The following is a 16,431-nucleotide window of genomic DNA, read 5'->3' on the forward strand; positions in this document are numbered from 1 at the left end:
AGAGGGGACAGGAGCACAGTCCAAGAGAAAGGTGTGAGGCCAGAGCAACCTGACAGCAGTGCCAACTGTGGGCTTTGAAGATGGAGAAAGTCAAGGGAGTGAGGCAGGATCCAGGAATGTGAGTGGCCTCTAGACCAACATGGAGAAATCCCGTCTCTACTAAAAACACAAAAACTAGCCAGGCGTGGTGGCACATGCCTGTAATCCCAGCTACTTGGGAGGCTGAGGCAGGAGAATCGCTTGACCCTTGGAGGCAGAGGTTGTGGTGAGCCGAGATTGAGCCATTGCACTCCAGCCTGGGCGACAGAGCAAGACTCTGTCTCAATAAAAAAAAACCAAAAAACAAAACAACAACAACAACAACAACAACAACAAGCTGGGAAAGGGGAAGACAGGGAAGCAGACGTGGTCTTAACACCTCTAGAAAGGAACGCAGTCCTGCTGACATGTCAGTGTTGGCCCAGCAAGACTCAGATGAACTCCTGAACTGCAGAAGTGTAATAGAATAAATTTGCATCATTTTAAGCCACTGTTGCCTCTGGCTGCTGTAACACATTATCATAACCTGGTGGTTTAAAACAACAGATAGGCCAGGTGTGGTGGCTCACTCCCGTAATCCCAGCACTTTGGAAGGCCGAGGCAGGCAGATCACGAGGTCAGGAGATCGAGACCATCCTGGCCAACATAGTGAAACCTCATCTCTATTAAAATACAAAAAATTAGCCAGGCGTGGTGGTACACACCTGTAGTCCCAGCTACTCGGGAGGCTGAGGCAGGGGAATCGCTTGAACCAGGGAGTCGGAGGTTGCAGTGAGGTGAGATCGCGCCACTGCACTCCAGCCTGGCAACAGAGCAAGACTCTGTCTCAAAAAACAAACAAACAACAACAACAAAAAAAAAACTAGATATTAATTATCTTGAAGTTCTGGAGGCTGGAAGGCCAAAATTCAAGGCAGCAATAGGGCCTTGCCTCCACCATTCTTTACCTACTCAGTTTTGGGGGCTGCCAGCATTCTATGACTGTGGCTGTGTGGCTGCTTCACTCCCCTCTCTGTGTTCACACTGCCTCTTTCTCTGGGTCTGCTCTCTGAGTGTCTCTTGTAAGCACACTGCTTATTGGATTTAGGGCCCCTTCAGATAATCTAAGATGATCCCATCTCAAGAAGTTAGATCTGCTAAGACCCTTTTTCTTCATATAAGGTAACTGTCTTAGTCTGTTAAAGCTGCTATAACAAAGCACCATAGACTGGGTGGCTATAAACAGGAGAAATGTATTACTCACAGTTCTGGAAGCTGAGTGCCCAAGATCACAGCACCACAGAGTCGGTGTCTGGTGAGGGCCCAGTGTCTGGTTCTTAGTGGCTGTTGTCTGGTTCTCAGTGGCTGTTGTCTGGCTGTGTCTTCACATGGCAGAAAGGACAAGGCATTTCTCTGGGGTGTCTCTTATAAGGGCACACATCCCACTCATGAGGACTCTACCCTTGTGACCTGTCACCTCCCAAAGGCCCTGCCTCCTAATACCATCACCTTGGTGATGGGGTTTCAACATAGTAGTAACATTCATAAGTTCTAGGGATTTGACACAGGTATTTGCCGGGGGATGCTTTTTTTTGTTTTTTTGAGACGGAGTCTGCTCTGCCGCCCAGGCTGGAGTGCAGTGGCACGATCTCCACTCACTGCAAGCTCCACCTCCCGGGTTCACACCATTCTCCTGCCTCAACCTCCCTTGTAGCTGGGACTACAGGCGCCCACCACCGCGCCCGGCTAATTTTTGTATTTTTAGTAGAGACGGCATTTCACCGTGTTAGTCAGAATGGTCTCGATCTCCTGACCTCGTAATCCGCCCGTCTTGGCCTCCCAAAGCGCTGGGATTACAGGCGTGAGCCACACGCCCAGCCTGGGGGATGCTTTTTCAGTTTACCAGAGCCACTAAATTTGTAGTAATTTGTCGTGACCATGACAGAAACCTAAAAACAGGACAGTATCTTTTTTTTTTTTCTTTTTTTTGAGATGGAGTTTTGCTGTTGTTACCCAGGCTGGAGTGCAATGGAGTGATCTTGGCTCACCACAACCTCTGCCTCCTGGGTTCAAGCAATTCTCCTGCTTCAGCCTCCCAAGTAGCTGGGATTGCAGGCATGTGCCACCACACCCGGCTAATTTTTTGTATTTTTAGTAGAGACGGGGTTTCTCCATGTTGGTCAGGTTGGTCTCGAACTCCCGACCTCAGGTGGTCTACCCGCCTCAGCCTCCCAAAGTGCTGGGTTTACAGGTGTGAGCCACTGCCCCAGCCACAGGACAGTAACTTTCTGAGAGCCTGCCCTCCAGATTTCAGACTGGCCGAGCCAGCTCCCATAGTGCATAAGCCAATTCCTTGCAGTAAATCTCCTACTGATTCTGCTTTTCTGGTTGAACCCTGACTGACATAATATGCCTGTGTCAATATCAGCCTGACAAAGATGCAGAATATTTCCAAGTCCCCAGAAGTTTCCCACACACCTCTTTTATTTTTCTTTTCTTTCTTTTTTTTTTTTTGAGACGGACTCTTGCTCTGTCGCCCAGGCTGGAGTGCGGTGGCACGATCTCGGCTCTCTGAAAACTCTGCCTCCCGGGTTCCCGCCATTCTCCTGCCTCAGCCTCCTGAGTAGCTGGGACTACAGGTACCGCCACCACGCCCAGCTAGTTTTTTTGTTTTGTTTTGTTTTTGTATTTTTAGTAGAGACGAAATTTCACCGTGTTAGCCAGGATGGTCTCGATCTCCTTATCTCGTGATCAGCCTGCCTCGGCCTCCCAAAGTGCTGGTATTACAGGCGTGAGCCACTGCACCTGGCCTGTCCACCACACGCCTCTTTTCAGTCCATCCTACTCCCTGCAGACCACCTCACCCAAGCAAACACTTTCTGACTTCCTTTTTTTTTTTTTTTTTTTGAGACAGTGTCACTCTGTCACTCAGGCTAGAGTGCGGTGGCATGATCTTAGCTCACTGCAACCTCCGCCTCCTGGGTTCAAGCGATTCTTCTGCCTCAGCCCCCTGAGTAGCTGGGATTACAGGAACCCACCACCACACCCGGCTAATTTTTTGTGTTTAATAGAGAAGGGGTTTCTCCATGTTGTCCAGGCTGGTGTGGAACTCCTGACCTCAAGTGATCCGCCCGCCTCGGCCTCCCAAAGTGCTGGGATTACAGGGGTGAGCCACCACGCCCGGCCAATTTCTAACTTCTGTCATCAGTGAGTAGTGCTGTCTGTCATGGAAGTTCATATAGATGGAATCCCACAATATGTACGTTGTCTTTTGTGTGTGGAAAATTACAGAATAATTTTGAGGTTCATCTGTTTTATAATACTACTTGTATATCCATTCTCTTCCCCTTTTAAAAACTTTTTTTCAGTATTTAATGTTTTGATTTTTGTGTGGTAAAATACACATAAAATTTACCATCTTAGCCATTTTCAGTGCATAGTTAAGTCTATTTACATTGCTGTGTAGACCGGGTGCGGTGGCTTATGCCTATAATCCCAGCACTTTGGGAGGCCGAGGTGGGCGGATCATGAGGTCAGGAGATCAAGACCATCCTGGCTAACTCAGTGAAAACCCGTCTCTACTAAAAATACAAAAAGTAGCTGGGTGTGGTGGCGGGCGCCTGTAGTCCCAGCTACTCGGGAGGCTGAGGCAGGAGAATGGTGTGAACCCAGGAAGGGAGCTTGCAGTGAGCCGAGATGGTGCCACTGCACTCCAGCCTGGGTGACAGAGTGAGACTCCATCTCTAAAAAAACAAAACAAAACAAAAAACACATAGTGGTGTAACTGCCACCGCTATCCATCTCCAGAAATCTTTTCATCCTGCAGACCTGAAACCCTGTACCCATTACACAACTCCCATTTCCCCTTCTCCGGACCCTGGCAACCACCATCCCACTTTCTGTCTCCCAAATGTAACTCCCTAGGCACCTCATCTGAGTGCAGTCACACGGTGCGTCTCTGTTTGTGCCTGGCCCATTTCATTTTGCACAGTGTCCTCAAGGTTCGTCCATGTGGCAGCATGTGACAGTTTCTCCACTTTTAACATCTGAATAATATTCCATCATATGGATAAACTGCCTTTTGTTTATCCATTCACCTGTCAGTGGACACTTGGCTTCTTCCACATTTTAGCTGTTATGAAGACTGTTGCTATGCCTGTTGTCCCAGGATTTGGGAGGCTGAGGCGGGAGAATCACTTGAACCCAAAAGGCAGAGGCTGCAGTGTGCCAAGATCATGCTACTGCACTCTAGCCTGGGTGACAGAGCAAGACTCTGTTAAAAAAAAAAAAATGTTGCTATGAACATGGGTGTACAAATATCTCTTCAAAATCCTGTTTTCAATTTTTTTGGTATGTATCTTGCTTATTTATTTTTTTAGGAAACATATTGTTTTCCATAGTGGCACCATTTTACATTCCCACTAAGAGTACAGAGTTCCAATTTAATCATATCCATGCCAACACTTGTTACTTTATTTTTATTTTATTATTATTATTATTGTTATTATTATGGAGTCTCACTCTGTCACCCAGGCTGGAGTGCAGTGGCAGGATCCTGGCTCACTGCAACCTCTGCCTCCTGGGTTCCAGCAAGTCTCCTGCCTCAGCCTCCCAAGTAGCTGGGATTACAGGCATGAACTACTACTCCTGGCCTTGTTGATAGTAGGCATCCTGGTGAGTGTGAAATGGAAGAACACAAGAACAAATCCTTTTGATTTGTTCTTTCCTTTTTATTGCTGAGTAATATTCCATTATATGAACCGTATTTGTTTATCCATTCTCCTATTTGTGCACTTTGGGTTGTTTCTAGTTTTTTTTCGATTATAAATAAGCTGGTAAAAATATTCATTATACAGCCAGGTGCGGTGGCTCATGCCTGTAATCCCAGCACTTTGGGAGGCCTAGGTGGGCAGATTACCTGAGGTGGGGAGTTGGAGACCAGCCTGCCAACATGGAGAAACCCTGTCTCTACTAAAAATGCAAATTAGCCTGGAGTGGCGGCACATGCCTGTAATCCCAGCTACTCGGGAGGCTGAGGCAGGAGAATTGCTTTAACCCGGGAGGTGGAGGTTGTGGTGAGCGGAGATCAGGCCATTGCACTCCAGCCTGGGCGACAAAGAATGAAACTCTGTCTCAAAAAAAAAAAAAAAAGAGACAAAAAAGAATACTGATTATATAAGTTTTTGTGCAGAGATTAATTTGTATTTCTATTAGGTAAATACTTAGAAGTAGAATTACCATCGGGCCAGGCGCAGTGGCTCACGCCTGTAATCCCAGCACTTTGGGAGGCCGAGGCAGGTGGATCACGAGGTCGGGAGATCCAGACCATCCTGGCTGACATGGTGAAACTCCGTCTGTACTAAAAATACAAAAAAATTAGCCGGGCATGGTGGCGGCGCCTGTAGTCCCAGCTACTCGGGAGGCTGAGGCAGGAGAATGGCGGGAACCCGGGAGGCGGCACTTGCAGTGAGCTGAGATCCGGCCACTGCACTCCAGCCTGGGTGACAGAGCGAGATTCTTTGTCAAAAAAAAAAAAAAGAGAGAGAGAGAGAAGTAGAATCACCGTCATAGGAGATATATATGATGAATAAACATATGTTGAATTTTATAAAAGACTTCCAAAGTGGTTTCTTTCTAAAGTGTGAGTCTTTGGACCTATTTTTCCTGCATTGTCATTGTATTGTTGCCCGGGTTCTTTACATATTCTGGACACAAGCTCTCTGTCACATGTACTGCAGTATTGTCTTGTAATATTGTCTATGCCTTTTCACTCTTTTAACATTATCTTTTGATGAGAAATTTTAAATTTCGATTAAATCAATTTATGATTTTTTTCTAAAGGTACTAACCCTATATTTTTGAGAAATCTTGCCTACCTCTACTCTACAGTTATAAAATTATTCTCTTATGTTTTCTTCTAGAAGCTTTGTATCTTTAGCTTTCAAATTTAGGTCTGTGATCCATACACAGTCAGTTACTTTTTGTACATGCTGTTGGGGAGGAGGTTGAGTTTCAGTTTTTCCACATCGTTATGCAGTTATTCTAGTACCATTTTTTTTTTTTTTTTTTTGAGACGGAGTCTGGCTCTGTCGCCCAGGCTGGAGTGCAGTGGCCGGATCTCAGCTCACTGCAAGCTCCGCCTCCCGGGTTCACGCCATTCTCCTGCCTCAGCCTCCCGAGTAGCTGGGACTACAGGCGCCGCCACCTCGCCCGGCTAGTTTTTTGTATTTTTTTAGTAGAGACGGGGTTTCACCGTGTTCGCCAGGATGGTCTCAATCTCCTGACCTCGCGATCCGCCCGTCTCGGCCTCCCAAAGTGCTGGGATTACAGGCTTGAGCCACCGCGCCCGGCCTCTAGTACCATTTTTTTAAAAAAATTTTTCTTGGCCGGGCGCGGTGGCTCAAACCTGTAATCTCAGCACTTTGGGAGGCCGAGACGGGCGGATCACTAGGTCAGGAGATCGAGACCATCCCGGCTAACACGGCGAAACCCCGTCTCTACTAAAAACACAAAAAATTAGCCGGGCGAGGTGGCGGCGCCTGTGGTCCCAGCTACTCGGGAGGCTGAGGCAGGAGAATGGCGGGAACCCGGGAGGCGGAGCTTGCAGTGAGCTGAGATCCGGCCACTGCACTCCAGCCTGGGCGACAGAGCGAGACTCCGTCTCAAAAAAAAAAAAAAAAAAAAAAATTTCTTTTACTTTTTTTTTTTTTTTTATATGGAGTCTCTCTCTGTTGCCAGGTTGGAGTGCAGTGGCCTGATTTTGGCTCACTCCAACCTCCATCTCCTGGATTCAAGCAATTGTCATGCCTCAGCCTCCCGGGTAGCTGGGAATGCAGGCGCCCACCACCACACCCAGCTAATTTTGGTATTTTCAGTAGAAACAAGGTTTTGCCATGTTGGCCAGGCTGGTCTCGAACTCCTGACCTCAGGTGATCCGCCCACCTCGGCCTCCCAAAGTGCTGCAATGACAGGCGTGAGCCACTGCGCCTGGCCGGGATTACATATTTTAAATTATCACAGTATAACTTGAATTTGGGTTCTGTCTTGTCATCTACAATGTAAAAACATTTGGAATCTAATTTTGAGACTCCACCCTAGGCACAGAAAAGCAGTAATCTGCTGATTTGAAAATGTGTGGACTGGGAACCAGAATGTCATCCAAACCCCCGTTTTGCAGGAATGTGAGAAAGTGTTATCTGAATATTGAGTCAGCTGGTAGATTGTCTCAATCCGCTGGTCAGGAGTCGTTTGCTGCTTTTTGCCTTACGCAGAGCACAGGCGGGCGTAGCCAAACCTTCATCATCTAGAGGCCGGACTAGAATATCTGATGCCCATCCTCACGGTTCTCCGTGAGAAGCAGGGGTCGCGGGTGAAGGGGAGTGAGGTTGCTGGGGCCGAGCAGGGGTTTAGGGCAGTTTTCCTAAGCGCGCCTGTGAGCGGCTCACTCCACTCAGCGTTTCCGCGTGAGGTCTGTTACTTCGCCGGCCTTTCAAGATTGTTTTCTGGCACGAGCTCAAATCGGGTTTCCTTCCCGTTCCGGCAGGTCGGCGCTCGGATTTGCCCCGGCTCTCGTGGGCGACGGGCCCGCGGGGGCCGGTGGGGGGTCCCCAGCTGGGTCTGCGCGCCGACCTGCCGCTCCTGGAACCGCCGACGGGCGCAGGTGAGCGCCTCCTGCCAGGCGGGGCGACGCCACGGGGCGGCGCCACAGGACACCCGGGGCGTCCCCCTGAGCCCCTTCCCGGCGGAGCCCCGGGACGGCGTGCGGACCCCGTTCCTCCGCGCTCCGAGCCGGACGGACCCGCGGGAGGACCTCACGCCCGCTCCGCCCCAACCCCGTCGTCCCGCGCAGGCTGAGGTGGCGCCGGCCGGCAGGTGGCCAGGGGCGCTCCGCCTGGGAGGACACCTTCGGCGGCCGGCGTGGGGGAAGCGGCCGGCCGGGGACGCCCCGCCGGGAGGAGGGAGCGGCCGGGGCCGCGGCCGGGAGGGAGGAGCGCCGGGAGGAAGAGGCCGAGCCGGGAGAGCCCCCGCCCCGGGAGGAAGGGGAGGAGGCCGAGTGTTTCCTGGCGCATTCCCGGCCAGCCCGAGTGACTCACTCGGCCAAGGAAACTCCCAGGGCCCGCCCAGGACCCCCAAGCCGCCGCGGACCCAGGTGAGAAACCCCGCTCCCCCGCGCCCGCCCGGCGGCCTCCGTGGGGTTCGAGTCCCCCTTGGAACCTGGGCCGGCCAGGGCGGCGGCGGGGCTGGGACGGAGCCCCCCACCCCGGCGGCGCGGCCTCCCCGGCGGCGCGGCCTCCGGGATCGCCCTGGTCCCCGCGTCCCCCAGGTCGCGACCCCGGGCTCCCGCGCGTCCCGGGCTCCAGGTCCCCGCACTCCCTGCACCGGCCTCCCGGGCCCCGCGCCCCCGGCCTTTCGGCCTCGACCCCGAGCTCCCCGCCCCCGCGTTCCCCGCCTAGCGCCCCGCGATCCCGGATTCCGCGCCCCGGCACGTGGCACAGCTCCAGTGGGGAAGGAATACCTTCGTGTTTCACGTTTTTGTTGGAAAGTAAGGAGCAAGGAGATTGCTAATGTTGCGCTAAGGTCGCGCAGCAAGCTCTGAACCCGTTTTTGTTTCGTGCCCCTGTGAGCACCGGAGGGAGCCCGGCGGAGCCATTCCGCGCATTCTTGGAGAGAGGAGTTTTGGGCTTTGTTAAGGAGGCGCGATTGTTACGGGGGCCGCACTGTTTCGCACAAGCGTCTGAATTGTGTATTTTAAGGGTGAAATGCGTGAGCTTAATTTGCAGCACATTGTGGGTGTGACCAGAAGGGTGGAAGAATAATTGGGAAACGGGGTTGATGGAGCGTATTTTAAGCTGAGAGGGACGTCTGGACGGTGTCAGCTCCGCTGTGAAGTCCAATCAGGGAGCGGCTGCTGATGAGCCCAGCGCCGCGTGGTCGCCGCTGGGGACTGAGGCTCGTGAGCGTTTGTTTTCCGGCGGCGCAGGGCACCGTGGCCGCGCAGGGAACGGTGGTGGTTCTTGGAGTCGCCCGGCGGACTCCGGGATGAGGCGTGGTCGGAGCCGCGGTGATGCCCGGTGCAGGGCGCGCATTGCTGTGCTTGACAGCTTGGGGGCTGCGGCAGAGTCCCGGCCAGGCCGGGACCCGCGGGGGCCCCACGCGTGCTGCCCTGTCCCCGCGGGTGGCCAGCGGCTTTCCAAGTGATGTCTAGATCTGCAGGCGCGGAGCCTGGAAGAACGCGTCGCGTTGTGAGTGGGCGCGGACCGTAGCAGGTGTGCACTTGCAGGGCCAGTAGGAAGAGAGCGCCGGTGCCCTCACTGCGACCGAGGCGCCCTGGAGTCGTGGCGGAGGACGTTTCCTGCGTTAAGACAGGTGTCTGTGCCGCGCTCCAAGAAAATGTACCCCCTAAGTTTGTGTGTGTGTTTAAATTTGTTTTAAAATGTGGTAAGATTCACTTTTTGGTGTGCAGTTCAGTGAGCTTTAACAGATGCGTGGACTGTCGTGACTGCCACCGCTGTCAGGATACTCAGGAAGGCAGCCTCTCTCTTCCCCGCTCTTGCAGCCACCTGTCTGTTCCTCAGTCCTCCTGCTTTGGCCGTTCCAGGATGTCACGTGTGGGCTTGCAGTCTGGCTTGTTTCACTTAGCATAAGGCGTTGGACATTCAGCTATGCTCTGGTTTGTCCCTGAAGAGTAAAGATACAAGCATCTGAAAAATGTGGCTCTCGGATACAGCCTGAGAGAGAGACTAAAATGATAAAGTACTGAGAAAAATTACAAAACTATAGTTCATTAAAAACATTAAGCAGTAGGGAACCGTGTATGCTAGAAGTGAAATTCCCTCGGTACTTCTAAGTAGTATACAGTCTTTTCTCTGCATAAGCAATTTTTTAGATAACATAGCGAGATCATATTGCATATATTATCGTACATTTTTCACTTAATGATGTTAGGTTACTTAAAGATCTTAGCAATCTTCACATGTTGATATATACAGTATATACACACAGATTTCCTTCAATCTTTTAAATAACTCTATAGTATTCTTTTTTTTTTTTTGAGATGGAGTCTTGCTCTGTGGCCCAGACTGGAGTGCAGTGGTACAAACTTGGCTCACCACAACCTCTGCCTCCTGGGTTCAGGTGGTTCTCCCACCTCAGCCTCCTGAGTAGATGGGATTACAGGCACGTGCCACCATACCCGGCTAATTTTTGTCTTTTTAGTAGAGACGGGGTTTTGCCATGTTGCCCAGGCTGGTCTTAAACTCCTGACCTCAAGTGTTCCACCCGCCTCAGCCTCCCAAAGTGCTGGGATTACAGGCATGAGCCACTGTGCCCGGCCAAATGACTGTAGTATTCTGTAGTGTGGATGTTTCATAATTTTATCAGCCTCCTGTTAATTGAGGTTATAGTTATTTACTGTTTTTCACCACTACAGTCAGTGCTTGTGTCTGTATCTTTGTACACATACTCAAGTTTATAATGCTAAAGGTGACTTTGGGTTTAAATAATAGCTAAATTATTTTCTTTTCTTTTCTTCCCCCCCACCCTTTTTTTTTTTTTTTTTTTTGAGACGGAGTCTCGCTCTGTCGCCCAGGCTGGAGTGCAGTGGCGCGATCTCGGCTCACTGCAAGCTCCGCCTCCCGGGTTCACGCCATTCTCCTGCCTCAGCCTCCCGAGTTGCTGGGACTACAGGCGCCCACAACCGCGCCCGGCTGATTTTTTTTTGTATTTTTAGTAGAGACGGGGTTTCACCATGGTCTCGATCTCCTGACCTTGTGATCCGCCCGCCTCGGCCTCCCAAAGTGCTGGGATTACAGGCGTGAGCCACCGCGCCCGGCCTCCCACCCTTTTTTTTTGAGATGGGGTTTTACTGTTGTCACCGAGGCTGGAGTACAGTGGTGTGATCTCGGCTCACTGCAAACTCCGCCTCCTGGGTTGAAGCAATTCTCCTGCCCCAGCCTCCCAAGTAGCTGGGATTATAGGCGCCTGCCGCCACACCCAGCTAATTTTTGTATTTTTAGTAGAGACAGGGTTTTGCCGTGTTGGCCAGTTGGTCTCAAACTCCTGATCTCAGGTGATCCACCCACCTTGGCCTCCCAGTGTGCTGGGATTACAGGCGTGAGCCACCGTGCCCGGCCAAAACATATTTTATAGTGTTGAAGTTTCAACTAACACATCCAAGCTATTCTCATTGTTTTTCCTATTAAAGTTTAGCCAGCCCTTAGAGGCCATAGATAAAGCATGGATTAATTACATGACATAATTTAAAAACCTTATTTTAGCCAGTGCAATAATATCAGACAAAGAAGTAAAAGGCATACAGATTGGAAAGGGAAAATTGTCCCTATTTGCTGACAACATGATTATCTACGTAGAAAATCCAAGGAATCTATGAAAAAGCTACTAGAACTAATTAATGAGGTTACAAGACACAAAGTCAACACACAGAAGGCGACCTTATTTTTCTTTTCTTTTTTTTTTTTTTTTTTTTTTTTTTTTTTTTTTTAGACAGAGTTTAACTCTTGTTGCCGGGCTAGAGTGCAATGGTGCGATCTTGGCTCACCGCAACCTCTGCCTCCCGGGTTCAAGTGATGCTCCTGCCTCAGCCTTCCAACTTCCAAGCAGCAGGATCACAGGCATGTGCCACCACGCCTGGCTAATTTTGTTTTTTTAGTAGAGAGGGGGTTTCTCCATGTTGGTCAGGCTGGTCAGGAACTCCCAACCTCAGGTGATCCGCCCACCTCAGCCTCCCAAAGTGCTGGCATCACAAGCGTGAGCCACCAGGCCTGCCCTGGCGACTTTATTTCTGCATACAGCAGTGCCCCTTATCCGTGGGGAGATACATGCAAAGTCAACACTATACAAGCTGACCTTATTTCTGTTTACAACAGTCCCTGTTATCCATGGAGGATACGTTCCAGCAGATGCCCAAAACCTCCGATAAGACAGAAACTTTTGTGTACTGTGTTTTTTTCCCTATACATCTATGCCTGTGATAAAGCTTAATTTATAAACTAGGCACAGAAAGAGATTAACAACAATAACTGTTCATAATATAGAATAATTATATACTGAAAAAAGTTATATAAATGTGTTCTCTCTTTCAAAATATCTCTTTGTATGCACTCACCTATTTTTGGAGGGCAGTTGACTACAGGCAGCTGTAACTGGGGAAACAGAAATTGCAGATAATGAAACTACAGATAAGTGGGGACTACTGTACTAGCAATGTACAATTAGAAAGTTAAATTTGGCCCGGTGCAGTGGCTCACGCCTATAATCCCAGCACTTTGGGAGGCCAAGGTAGGTGGATCACGAGGTCAGGAGTTCGAGACCAGCCTGGCCAACATAGTGAAACCCTGTCTCTACTAAAAATACAAAAATTAGCTGGGTATGGTGGCGGGCGCCTGTAATCCCAGCTACTCAGGAGGCGGAAGCAGGAGAATCGCCTGAACCCGGGAGGCGGAGGTTGTGGTGAGCCAAGATAGCGCCACTGCACTCCAGCCTGGGCAACAGAGCGAGACTCTGTCTCAAAAAAAAAAAAAGAAAGTTAAATTTAAAAACACACCGTTTCTCTTGCTTCAAAAGAATCAAATACTTAGGTATACATTGAATAAGACTTATAGGATCCGTATGCTGAAGATGAGAGAAATCAAAGATCATTTAAGTAAGTGGGGGGACATACCATGGTCAGTGGTTGGAACACTCAACATGGTAAAGACATCAGTTCTCTTCATATTAACCTATAAATTTAACCCAATTCCAATTTTAAAATATTAGCATGCTTTAAAAACAAAAATTTTAAACAAAAATTTTGTTTATTGAGGTATAATGTACCTAATTTGTAAAATTCACCTACTTTTAAGTATATGGTTGGCCGACCTGTGAACAAGGGGGGTTAGGGATGCCAACTCCCTGTGCAGTTGAAAATCCGAGTGAAACTTTTTTTTTTTTTTTTTTGAGAAGGAGTTTCGCTCTTGTTGCCCAAGCTAGAGTGCAATAGCACGATCTTGGCTCACTGCAACCTCTGCCTCCCCGGTTTAAGCCATTCTCCTGCTTCAACCTCCCAAGTAGCTGGGATTATAGGCGTGCACTAATTGGTCTCTATCTCCTGACCTTGTGATCCGCCCGCCTCGGCCTCCCAAAGTGCTGGGATTACAGGCTTGAGCCACCGCGCCCGGCCTGTTTTTTTTTTTTTTTTTCCTGAGAGGTATCTCTGTTGCCCAGACTGTGGAGTGCAGTGGTGCGATCTCGGCTCACTGCAACCTTCACCTAACCAGGTTCAAGAGATTCTCCTGCCTCAGCCTCCTGAGTAGCTGGGATTACAGGCGCCCACCACCATGCCCGGCTGATTTTGTATTTTTAGTAGAGACGGGATTTCACTATGTTGGCCAGGCTGAACGAGTATAACTTTTGACTTCCCAAAAGTTAAAACTACGAATAGCCTGCTCTTGACCAGAAACCTTACTGATAACATATGATTAACACAGATTTTGTAAGTTATGTGTATTACATACTGTGTTCTCATAATAAAGTAAGCTAGAGAAAAAATGTTAAGAAAATCATGAGGAAGAGAAAATAAACTGACTACTCGTCACGTGGAAGTGGATCATCAGAAAGGTCTCCATCCTCAGTGAGCAGGCCGAGGAGGAGGAAGTCGATGGGTTGGTTTTGCTGTCTTGGGGGTGGCAGAGGGAGAAGTGGAGGAGGTGGAAGAGGGGCCAGAGAGGCAGGCATACTCCATGTAACTTTTACTGGAAAAAGTCTGCAAATAAGTGGACCCGCATGGTCCAAACACGTGTTGTTTCAGGGACAACTGTACAATAATTTTTAGACGATTTCTGGAGCTGTGCAGCCATCACCATAATCCAGTTTTTGTTTGTTTGTTTGAGACAGGGTCTCAGTCTGTCACCCAGGCTGGAGTGCAGTGGTGTGATCTCAGTTCACTGCAATCTCCGCCTCCCGGGTTCAAGTGATTCTCATGCCTCAGCTTCCCAAGTACCTGGGATTACAGGAGGTGCCACCAAGCCCGACTACTTTTTTTGCATTTTCAGTAGAGATGGGGTTTCACCCTGTTGGCCAGGCCAGTCTCGAATGCCTGACCTCAAGTGATCCACCTGCCTCAGCCTCCCAGTACTGGGATTACAGGTATGAGCCATCGTGTCTGGCCTGTTTTTATTTTTTTAATTTTAATTATTTTTTAAAATGGAGATGGGGTATCATTATGTTGCCCAGGCTGGTCTTGAACTCCTGGGCTCAAGCAATCCTCCTTTCCTCCCGAAAGTGGTAGGATTACAGATGTGAGCCACCATGCCCGGCCTTGCTCATCTGTTGATGGACAGGTTGATTCTGTGTCTTGGCAGTTGTGAAAGGTGCTGCAATAAACATGGGGTGCAGATCTCTCTCGGACGTACGGATTTCATTTCTGTTGGATATATACCCAATAGTGGTGTTGCCGGGTCATATAGTAGTTCTATTTTTAATATTTTGAGGAACCCCCGGCACTGTTTTCCATAATAGTTATACTGATTTACATCCCCACCAACAGTGTACAAGGGTTTCCTTTTCTCCACATCCTGGACCACACTTATTATCTTTTGCCTTTTTGACAAGAGCCAGTCTAACAGGTGTGAGGTGATAACGCATTGTGGTTTTGATTTGGATTCCCTGATGATTAGCGATGTTGAGCGTTTTTTCATGTACCTGTTGGCCAATTGTACACCTTCTTTTGAGAAATATCCATTCAGATCTTTTACTATTGAGTTGTTTGAATTCTTTGTATATTTTTGTTGTTAATCCCGTATAAGTTGTTTGCAAATATTTTCTTGCATTCTGTAGATTGTCACTTTACTCTGTTGATTGATTTCTTTGCTGTGCAGAACCTTTTTCGTTTGCTGTGATCCCATTTGTCTATTTTTTCTTTTGTGGCCTTTGCTTTTGAGGCTTTATTTCCTCAAAATAAGCTAGGCACAGAAAGATAAGTACTGCATGATCTCACTCATATGTGGAATCTGAAAACGCTGATGTCACAGGACAGAGCAGAATGGTGGTTACCAGAGGCTGGGGTGTCTGGCGGAAGGGGAGAGAGGAAGATGTTGGTCAAAGGACACTCACTCACAGTTAGATAAAAGGGGGAAAGTCCAGAATAGGCAAATACGCAGAGACAGAAAGTAGACAGGTGATTGCCTGGGGCCAGAAAGCCGGAGAGAGAGGAGAGGAAAAGAACAGGCAGAAAAACTGAGAATGACTGCTAATGGTTAGGGAGTTGCTGCTGCTTCTTCTTCTTCTTTTTTTTTTTTGACAAGGTCTTGTTCTGTCACCCAGGCTGGAATGCAGTGGGGCAATCACAGCTTACTGCAGCCTTGACATTTTGGGCTTAAGCGATTCTCCCACCCAGCCTGTCCAGTACCTGGCACTACAGGGGTGCACCATCATGCCTGGCTAAATTTGGGTGTTTTTTTTTTTTTTGAGATGGAGTCTCACTCTGTCACCCAGATTGGAGTGCAGTGGCACGATCTCAGCGCACCCCAACCAGCCCAGGTTCAAACAGTTCTCCTGCCTCAGCCTCCCGAGTAGCTGGGATTACAGGCGTGCACCACCACACCTGGCTAATTTTTGTATTTTTAGTAGAGGCAGGGTTTCACCATGTTGGCCAGGCTAGTCTAAAACTCCTTACCTCAAGTGATCCTCCTGCCTCAGCCTCCCAAAGTGTTGGGATTACAGGTGTGAGCCACCACCTAAATTGTGTATTTTTTTTTTTTGTAGAAATGAGGTTTCGCCATGTTGCCCAAACTGGTCTCAAACTCCAGAGCTCAGGTGATCCCCCTGCCTGGGCTTCTCAGGGATTATAGGCTGAGCCACCGCACCTGGCCACATTTAAGTCTTTAATTCATTTCGGGTTGATTTTTGTCTATATTGAGAAGCCAGGTCTGATGTTATTCTTCCGTATGTGTGTATCTAGTTTTATCAGCACCGTTTATTGAGGAGCCTATCCTTTTCTCATTGTGTGTTCTTGGCACCTTTGTTAAAAATCAGTTGGCTGTAAATGTATGCATTTATTTCCAGGCTCTATTCTGTTCCCGTGGTTTATGTGTCTTATGTTTATGCCAGTAGTGTGCTGTTTGGGTTAGTACCGCTCTGTAGTTTTTGGTTTTTTTTTTTTGAGACGTCGTCTCACTCTGTCACCCAGGCTGAAGTGCAATGGCACAATCTTGGCTCACTGCAACCTCCACCTCCCAGGTTCAAGCGATTCTCCTGCCTCAGCCTCCTGGGTAGCTGGGGATTACAGGTGTGCACCACCACACCCAGCTGATTTTTGTATTTTTAGCAGAGACGGTGTTTCACCATGTTGGCCAGGCTGGTCTCGAACTCCTGACCTCAGGTGATCCACCCACCTTGGCCTCCCAAAGTGCTGGGATT

The 16,431-nt window shown here is 49.1% G+C and overlaps 1 protein-coding gene across 24 annotated transcripts in view; it reads left to right on the forward strand.

Annotated features, from left to right (window-relative positions):
- Nucleotides 1-7,538: 7,538 nt before the first annotated feature.
- The window catches only part of CYFIP1 (cytoplasmic FMR1 interacting protein 1), a 117,670-nt gene continuing 108,777 nt past the window's right edge, over nt 7,539-16,431 (forward strand). For 18 of the 24 annotated variants that reach the window (XM_077938836.1, XM_077938847.1, XM_077938850.1 and 15 more), the window contains exon 1: nt 8,084-8,167. The gene's annotated coding sequence lies outside the window, so the exon portion shown is untranslated. Of the gene's footprint in view, nt 7,679-8,083; nt 8,168-16,431 lie in introns of those variants that run through there. The other 6 variants (XM_077938833.1, XM_077938842.1, XM_077938834.1 and 3 more) reach the window with 2 other exon arrangements.

This window comes from Macaca mulatta, chromosome 7 (assembly GCF_049350105.2).
Source record: "Macaca mulatta isolate MMU2019108-1 chromosome 7, T2T-MMU8v2.0, whole genome shotgun sequence".
Taxonomy (NCBI): Eukaryota; Metazoa; Chordata; class Mammalia; order Primates; family Cercopithecidae; genus Macaca; species Macaca mulatta.